Source organism: Lissotriton helveticus, chromosome 2_2, assembly GCF_964261635.1.
Source record: "Lissotriton helveticus chromosome 2_2, aLisHel1.1, whole genome shotgun sequence".
NCBI lineage: Eukaryota > Metazoa > Chordata > Amphibia > Caudata > Salamandridae > Lissotriton > Lissotriton helveticus.
The window spans coordinates 18,903,943-18,914,237 of NC_136060.1; positions in this window are offsets into that span (position 1 = coordinate 18,903,943).

The window sequence follows — 10,295 nt, forward strand, 5'->3', positions numbered from 1 at the left end:
AGTCAAATCGCTTTGTCTCCCCGTGCCTACCTCAAATGAATGTGTTCTTCTGTAATGTATATTGTCCTCATGCCATGTTGTCGAGTTCGCGCTATATAATATTGCAAGGAAAAATAAAGTAGGGAAACTCGAGTTCACACACTACTGAACGCGCACTCTTAAGTGCATCAGCAGTGCACTGCGAATCAGAGCGTTTCCCAGGCCTGTCACAGATAAGAAATATTATCAAAACGAAATCCTACAAAACAATATACTACTGGCCGTCAGCAATTCATACCCTGACAACGTCGGGACGGGCTGCTAGTTGATTGATAAAGGTAAGCTTACCATCCTCAGTTCAGCCCTGTGTACACACCCGAGCTCATGAAACTTTCTACATGCATAACACCCTAGGCAATACAAGCATCAGTGACAGGAGACTACCATATTCTAAATGGACCCGTTGACCTAGACAGTATATGCATAAATGGTTCCATGCTGTATTGTGCATGTATGAACCCACTCAATACATACATCAATTTACTAAGCCTGTATTGCACATTAATAATGGCACAATTACTAGCATGATAGGCAAGAGATTCGATGCCTTCTCACTCTGCCTTTTCCTCGTTAATCAGTTTGCCGAATAATGCAGCAGAGATATTGTAGGGTCACCTCCAAAGTGACTATCATCTCAGGTAGGTGTATGTCCTTTCAGGATAATGCAAATCTCAGGCAACATGCCTACTATTATTTTCTCCTTTGCCCCACACTTACTGACCAATCATAGGGTCCTCTATGATCCTAAGTGTTCACTCTGACCCTGCACTCTAACTCTGACCTTACTCCTCTACTTTACACCCTCATTGTACATATAACCATCACTTTAGCCTTAATAATGTACTTTTTCCTGACCTCTCACGCAGCCTGGCACTGTCCCAACTTCACTCTGATCCTACTGTTTTTGCCCTCAATGTACACCCTGTCATTATATATCTCCTCCCACCCTTGGATCTTTCCTTAATCTCATAAATGCCTCTCACACTGCCCCTACCTCAGAGTTCTATTACTACATCTCAATCCACTCACAGTACTTCTTTGCTTAGCTCACAAACTTCCTTTGTCTGACCTTCCAACCTCATGATTCCACACCTCTTCACTCTGTTTATACTTATTTCCATGCCCCTTCTATACTCATTTCCATGCCCCTTCTATACTCATTTCCTCATTACGAGTTTCCGACCCCATGAGGTCAGAGCTTGCACTCTCAGTGGTCAGGAACAAAGCCTGCTATGGGTGGAGATGTTAACACCTCCTCCATGCAGGATCTGCATTCCAGGGCAGGACTCTTCAAAGACTCCACTGCCTTTGTTATGTGGCTCTGGCCTTTCCAGATAGTGGAGATGCCCGCACTCTGTCCAGACCCTACTTTTGGCAGTAAAACTTGTCGGAAAATTAGTAATGTTTAGGAGGTGTGTCCCACACCATGCCAGCACCACCCCTAAGGTACATTAATTGATGTGAACACCACCATTTCATATTCTTCAATCTTATTTTGAAGGGAATTCGCCTGCTTGTGTCACAGTTATGCCCACTTCCCACCAGAAGGGGTCATATATAGAGGGTGTATACCCTAAAGGTAGGCAGCCCATTGGCTGCTACCTGTCACTCCTGTTAACGCCCCTAAATTGAGAATTTAGGTGGCACCCCTGAAACCAAGAACTACGATTCGATGAATCCAAAGAAGAGCAAAGGAGAGTCACTGCCTGGTGAGAACTGCAGAAGAACTGTGAACGTTTTGCAGTTAATCCTGTTTGCTCTTAACTCTCTTGACTATCGCAACAGAGTGACTCGTCCTGCAAGCTGGAGATTTACCACAGCCTTAAGTAGCCTTACAGCACTTCGGAAATCACCTCCAATCTCCCTTGGAGTAGAAGAGCAACTCCGCTGAGGTCTGCAGGCACTGAAGAACAGAGTCCGGCCAACCGCCTTGCAGCTCCCCTGCCCAGGACACACCGAAGATGACAAGGAAGAGGTACCCATACTCTGAAGGGTCAGATCTGCCCTTCAATCGAGTGTGAAGACACTAGGGCCATCCAGAGCTGTGCAGCACCAATACCTGGGATACCAGATGTCCTGCACCAAACAGCAAGAGTCCAATCTGGGTTCCGACTGCTCCATGGCTGAGCAGCCATCAAGGGGCGTCAGCATCACTGAATTGCAAATAGAATGTAGAATATGCAGCAAGTATGTTCCATAAAGGAAAATCCCTAAGTTAAATTAAAGAGGGTTTGGTTAGAATAACATTTTATTTTAAGCAAAGTAAGGTGCCCCCTTCAGAAAACCAAAAGGTTTCTTATGAGGGAATAGGAATGCATAGGCATGAAGCCATATCACTCTGGCAGTGGAAATTAGTAGATGCTAGATGAGTCACCATGTCCTTGACTCAATACTTTGAACAGAATCTTGTGGTTCAGATAACTCTTCCCACAAGTCGAGCTTCCTACCATTTTCCTCTACTCCCAGTGAGAACCTTATTGTCATTTGTCTCACACATAAAACATGCCTATTCACTAGCTAACAGAAGGCTGCTGGAAAATTGCAGCATCTGCAGAAGGAAGAAAGAGAAAAACATCACATGGAAAACAACTGCATGAATAGGTGAACTGTCCGATTAGCCCTAAAGTGTAAAATTGGCATTGAAAATGGCATCATTGTTTAAGCTAACTAAATTCATTGCAACATGATAACTCATCTATACTGGCTAATTGTGATTGCCTACTACAAATTGTGCATCACGTGTGTATGTTATATTAACTTGTTTAATTTATCTCTGTTAATAAATGCCTTTAGTCAAATGAGGAATTTTGCTATATTAACGCATTGTACTTATAAACAAAGCAGGGTGATTAAACCCTGGAGGTTCCATTTTAGAAAGTCTTGAGCCTATTCCTGTGCACAAGATGAGGGTGATGTTGTTTTCCCAGGCAGGGCATCACTAGAGATGCAGGAGGGAGGAGACCTGTGCCTTGATGCGAGACCAAAGGAGAGAAGGATCCTATATTAATACGACCTGTAGTACTGGAACTTGGTAAATAGAGGGGCAAAGGGGGCTGAAATCTGTTCAGAGCGATAAGGGTCTTTTACTTAAAACCACCCTTTCATCTCCTTCCTGGTCTCTTTCTTTGTGGCTGTTCATAGCCAGGAGCAGATATTTCTCACCTCTTTATGCCTCTATTGTTGGTGCTCCAGGTTGGATATTTCCCTGCTGTGAAGAGCATCACTCCACACAAAGGCTGTGTCTGCAGAACTGCATATAGAGGTACTCGAAAAATGAAGCCACCTCAAACCAGTTCTTCTGCCTGCTGAATTCTGGGGGGGAAATGAAGACTGCTGTTCTTCTAACATCCCCGCCTTGGAAAATCTCACCTCGATCCTGCTAATAATGCCTAAATATGATATGACGGCTTTCAGGTCAAACATTTCAAGCAGAAAGCAGATGGCATGTTAGCCTTCTCAAAACACATGGCTAGCGCTGCATTCAACAATGCTTGGCTTCCTTTAATAAAAGAAGCCAATCCAGAGTTGCCTGAATATCCCGCTGTCATAGGGCGATGTTACCAACACTGTGATTATCGGCATGGAGGTGCAAGGTATTGTTTAACAGGGGCTAACGGTAGTGGTCACAGGTATGGGTTAGGTCAAGGCAAGTGGCAGACAATGTAAGTTTCAAAACCGAACTATAAAAAAGGGTTTCTTTCTATGATTATCAGATCAGAACAAGAGACAACTGGATTTCAGTGTAGTAGGACACCAGGGTGACAAATGGAAAAAGAACTATTGATGGACAGGCCTGGTATGCCCAGATGTGGGTCCCGGGCTCACTGTGCCACTGGATACAAGCTGTCCTGGCTGATAAGGGGTGAATCCCTGAAACCGTTCGTAGGATGCTTGTTTCCAGTCCAGGGATGACTTGGCTTGGCAGTTCGGGCTAGACTGTTCCCATGAGGCACAGGCTCTAGACTGATTTACATATGGCCAGGTTTAAACTGTGGTGGCATAGTGAGCAAAAGAATGATGGATTTAACCCAGATCTCTTGACTGGAGTGAATGTTTTGATTTGATATGCATTCCATCCATCAATTGTGTGTCTTTTGCTTTCTCACCCTAAGTGCGCTGGGTATGCCCAGACATAGGTCCTGGGCTCACTGTGCCACTGGATTCAAGTTATCCTGGCTGATGAGGAATGAAACCCGGAAACCGGTCCTAAGATGCTTGTTTCCGGTCGAGGGAGGACCAGGCATGGCAGTTCAGGCTGGACTGTTCCCATGAGGCACAGGATCTAGACTGATTTGCAAATGGCCAGGTCTAAACTGGGGTGGTATGGTGAGCAAAATAATGATGGACTTAACCCAGATCTCTTTACTGGGGTTGCCCGGGCTCACTGTGCCACTGGATTCAAGCTATCCTGGCTGATGAGGGGTGAAACCTGAAACCGGTCCTAGGATGCTTGTTTCCGGTCCAGGGATGACCTGGATTGGAGTTCGGGCTCGACTACCCATGAGGCGCAGGGTCTAGACTGATTTGCACATGACCCGGTCTAAACTGGGGTTGCATTGTGAGCAAAAGAATGATGGATTTAACCCAGATCTCTTGACTGGAGGTGAATGTTTTTTATTTGTTCTGCATTCCATCCATCAATAGTGTGTCTTTTGCTAGTAGGACACCAGGGCCTTATTAATGCTTCATCTCTGGCCCTGTGCAAAATGTTGGCATATGGGAAGTTTAGTGAAACCAACAAGATGCTGGCAATGTATTTGCATATTTATTAGATTTTCTTCCTCTCCCTGCATTCAAGCTTGCTGTGAAAGTCTAACTCCCCCCGTACTGAGAGACAACAAGACAGGAAAGCTACACCTGCTTCCTGATCCACCTATGGAATGCAAATTGCCCCCTAACTCTGCATTAACAATATATAGTACTCCTTACTCATGTGTGCTTGCATCAATCGCCAAACACCATGACCTGTAATCTATCAACCCGATTTGTAATTTTTGTCAAAACGTACTGGCTTGGTCTCTATAAAATGTTCTTGACTGCCTCGAAAAACCTTTAGTGCTGCTGATGGCTGCGGCATTTGGTTTTAACTAAAACAGCACCCTCACATACAAAAGGGTCAATGTAACTGATGTATGCAGTCTGGGGCTTCGCCTCAGCCAATGGTGAGAGTGGAGGCATGGGCAGGTATCACCAGACAAACCCAGTGGGGATAGTTGCATACAAGGGGTCGGTCATTAGGCACACGTTTTTCAAGCAAGTGGTGAAAATGGCTTTGGGATCATCAACAAAGTGTGTGTCATCTCCTCTCCATGTCAGCTAAGCTATGCATGCTCAGGTACCAGAGAGAGTTCTTTCAAAGGACTAAATTGTCTCATGATGTGCAGCCCCTTACAATCTGCAGGAGAAAACACACTCTGTGTTCTCTATGTAAGAATCGATAAGAACTACTAAGGAGCCACTAGTAACTGTAGATAGGAAGTACTAGGGAAACACTAAGTCCACACACTCCAAATGGTCTCCGAATTTACCTTTGCCTTTTGAGTACGAATAGTCCCCTAATTCTTTCTGTGTAGGTCTTGTTTGATAGCTTGGCAATGTTATCGTTTTTGCCGCTTTTGTTCGTCATTACTGGTAAAGCTAACAGGGCCAGCTTTAATGTGATAAACAGCATTTGTGAAGGCCTGCGATTACTAGTCAGGTGGGCTTGAGCCAACTTTGATCTTTAGCTGTTTAAAAGACTGAGGATGACAATTGGCAAATTAAAGCCTTTGGCTTTGTAAATTCTAGTTCGATTTGTTTTTGCCAACATAGAGACAAGCCGTTCCATTATTTTGTTCATTATATTGCACCAACCTGAATCCCTTTCCCCAGCGCACACATACTAAGATACCTTATCCCCATTTATAGTACAATTGGTTTGAAAATTTTATTTCAACCCAAACACTATCATACGGAGCAACTGTTTCTATAATTTGACCACACACAATCAATAAAACTGGCTGTAGGAAAGGGCCCCTTTTTGCATGGTTACCCCCTAACTTTTTGCCAGATACCTGATGCCAACTTGACTGAGTGTGTTCTGTGACCCTGCTAACCAGGCCCAGCAACTGTGTTGTTTTCCAAAACTGCACCTTTGTTTCCACAATTGGCACACGTCTGGGACACATGTAATTCCCTTGTAAATGTACCCCTGGTACCAAGGGCCTTGCAACCAGAAAGGGCCTCTGAGGGCTGCAGCATGTATTATGCGACCTTAAGAGACCCCTCATCTTAACACCCACACACTGCCATTGCAGGCTGAGTGTTTAGGTGCCGACCCAAAAGTCGAGATGGCAGACATACCTATGTGCCATGCCCACCAATACTGCCTGTGGCATAGGTAAGTCACCCCTCTAACATGCCTTACAGCCCTAAGGCAGGGTGCACCATACCAGAGGTGAGGGCATAGCTGCATTAGCAATATGCCCCTAAGGCAGAGGTCTTCAAACTTTTGTAGGTTGAGCCCCCCCAGCGGATTTTTTTTCCTTTTCCATGTCAGCCCCCCCCCCCCCGCCCCCCACCACCACCACCTGACAAATTTCTGGAATCTCGTACACCACATAATCGACTGCCACCCTCATGTCCCGGGCCATATCCGGCAAATAATGTCCAACACAATACGTGTGTATAGATACTGCAGGTTTGTGAGTGGGTGTGATTAAATGACAGAGGCTTATTACACAGCCCAAAACTCAATCTTTCAGCAGGTCATTAGTCACTAGACCCTGGTGAACCACACCTGAATATAGGTGATGCCGCTTTTATTGTTGCCTAAAAAAAGCTGGATCTACAAGGAACTTTGCAGTGTCAGCCCCCAGTAACAAACCCGCCCCCACCTTTCCAGCCTCCCAGGGAAACACCTGATTTGCGGTGCGGCCAGTCAGCCTTGCTACCACCCTCCAATGGTGCCCCTCATCTTCGCATAGACCGTCCCTCATGCGTATTTGATTTCTTTTATAGTGCTACTCATCCCAAGTATGTACGGCAGGGTGTCGCAGTGCTTTACATCACACACATTATATAAAGACAATGACTCATATAAATGTGAAAGTCAATGTTCTGAAGATAATGGGGCTACAAGGTGTAATCATTCTTTCATCCATCATTCAGTCTTTCACCATTCATTCATTTCACCATGTCCTTCCATCTGTGTGCCCATTCATGGCCACACATATTCAACCATTTGCAAACCTATCCATCATATATCCTTCAATCCATAATTTCACTCATACATCCCTATATCCACCCTTTCACCCTATCCATCCGTACACTCGTCCATCCATCCAGCCATTTACCCTTTCACCTATCCAGCCATTCTTTCACTTACTCATCCATCCAACCACTCACCCTTCCACCCATTGGCCCTTGTAGTCATCCATCCATCCTCCATTTCTCTCTCCATCCCCCTTTCTCTTAGCCACCCATCCAGCCTTCCATCCACCGGCCAACCCATCTACTCATCCACTCATGAATCCATCCATTGACCCTATCACTCATCCATCCTCTCTCATCCATCCTTCCTCTCATCCATCAACCCTTTCACTCCTTCACTCATCTACCCATCCTTTTGTCCATCTACCTCCCTTTCACTCACTCATCCATCCATCCTGACAGCCACCCTTTCATTCATCCGTCCTTCTACCCTTTCAATTATCAATCCATCCATCATTTCACTCATCCATCCACCCATTCACTCGCACATCAACCACCCTGCCATCCATACATCCATCTATTTACCTTTTCTCTCATCCATCATCCCAGTCACCCATCCATCCTTTCTCTCATTATCCATCCATTCACCCTTTCATTCACCCTTTCACTAATCCACTCCGCCATCCACCCATCCCTTCACTTACTCACTCATCCACCATTTCACATTAATTATGAGCTGAGCTTTCGTCTGCTGGTCTGAGTTCTTAGTTTTCTCTGGGACTAAAAATGTTTGGGTGTTTTTCAAACACCTGCAGGATACTTGCACCAGCCTTTGCCTCACGTACCTCCCAAGAGCACTTGTCGAAGTAGTGCATCGACTGTCCTGATCCTGAGATCACTGTAAACAATTGCCTGAAAGTACTTAACTGCCATAAAAGTAGTCTTGACACAGAACATCCCTTTGGAAACACCTCGTCCCCGTGTTCCAGCCCTTCAACTACACCTGCTGAGTGAACCAGAACAAGGTAAAGGTGGAATGTATGCTGCACTTGGCTGTTTCAGCAGCAGCAGCTTCAGCAGCAGCTTCAGCAGCAGCTGCACTGCATCCCCACTATCCAAGACAGGTTCATGTATTTCATTGTTCAGTTTTGCTGGCAGATGTACTCATTCATTCATTGAGTGACTGTGCTTCAGGCCATGATAGGTTGTCAGTCAGCCTGTATGGACACTTTCTTCTTTTGACCACCACCTTAAGGGGTGAAATGATTAACTCACTCAACAAGCAGACATCAAAATGTCCTTCAGCAGACCTTTGGCCATTTCCTTCCTCATTTTCTTTCTAACTGTATCTTGCAAATCATTTGCCCATCTCAGTGTTTCGCCCCAATGCTTCCCATTCTTATCCAGCAAATGGAACAGTCCCTACCTACATTATACACCCAGACTAAGCAGCTTAACTTCACCAAGCCAGGGGCGCAAAACAGGCCCCTTCAACGCCTGCAGTGCAAGGGGCCCCTCATCCTTTCAGGTGGCATCAAATTCAGCCCAAGACCAATAAGCAAATGTGAAACTATGGGGCCTCTCCACACATTCTGAAGGGGGGGGGGCATATTTTTGTCTTATGCCACTTCACCAAGCACACAGAAACGGGGACAGTCATTTCAGCTGCAGTGGGAGGCAGGGAGTCTCCTCTGCCATGAAACGGAACAGAAAGTAACAGACAGTTTTTAGAAAGGGATGGTGGTATGGGTAATAGGTCTGTAGGCGCTGAGGGGATATTCACTATCAATTATTTTTGCAAATGGTACTATTTGTGACGGTGCTACAGGGATCGGGAGAACCACCTGCCTCCCTAAAAATCTGTGGAAAACCAACAGAACAATGCAAATTGGGATACCCTAGCACACGTAATAATCAAGATACAATCTTTTCAGAGATTAGTAAATAACATAACACAATTGATGGATTATATCAATTATTTTCTTCTCTTTTAATCAGTCTTCCCGAAGTTCGGGTTTCACGTTTTTCCAAGCCAAGCCAACACGTGTTTCGTCGCTTCTTGTACAAATTAGAACATGCGACTTGTTCACGGCTAGGTTAAAACATATATGATACATTGTGAGAATTTTATATAATAAATTAAACTTTGAAGCACAAATTGTAAGAAAACTAACAACTGTGCGCCCCAGGGACATACACCCAGTGTTATTCATGTGGTCCAAAAGTTAGAATGCAATGCAAAAAGAAAATATTTCAGTAATGCATGCAGTGCAACATTGTATGCTAACAAATATATGTCTGTCAGCATTCAACAAGTGCTCATGAATTTTATGTTGGTTATGTGTTACCAATATATGTGATCCTGCCTATCACCAAGAGCACTAATAATCACCCGGTAATGAGAAAATCGTATTCTGAGTGGAACCAAATCCTTATACTCCCTATTTTTAAACACTGAAAAGCAAGTGGAAAAAGCATAGTATAACTCTAGTAACTAAATGGACAAAGCCAAACACTGACCTGTACGTATGATCATTAATAACTTCTGAAATTGCAAAAAACAAGAGTTGTATCTCTGTAAGAACCTATTAGTCAAAGAGGTTTCAAATAATCATAAAATTCAAATTATAATAAAATTCAAATCGAACAAATACCTCTCATATGGCGATAATTCCAGGCCACATGGTCCTGTGGCGTGAGTTTACACTTTAAAAGTCCCCAAAGGAAAATTAAAATTAAAAAACACTTCATGATAAATAAGGATTCTAATAAAGGTCTGAATGTTGAAAAGCAAAAATGTGTGCTAAGTGAAATCACTATCCAAGAAATTTTAAACACCAGACTTTTATTATCTCTTACTAATTGCGAAGATGAGGTTGTGACTACTGATATCATTATGCGTGATTTAGATGTGATCAGTAATGAACAAATACCTAGTGGTTTAAAGAACAAGTCGAAATGGACTCCCACACTACACTCTGGCAACAACATTGACATTTTTTATAAACTTGTACTGAATGACTTGGACAAACACGACACTAAGGGACACGTACATAGAGTAATTA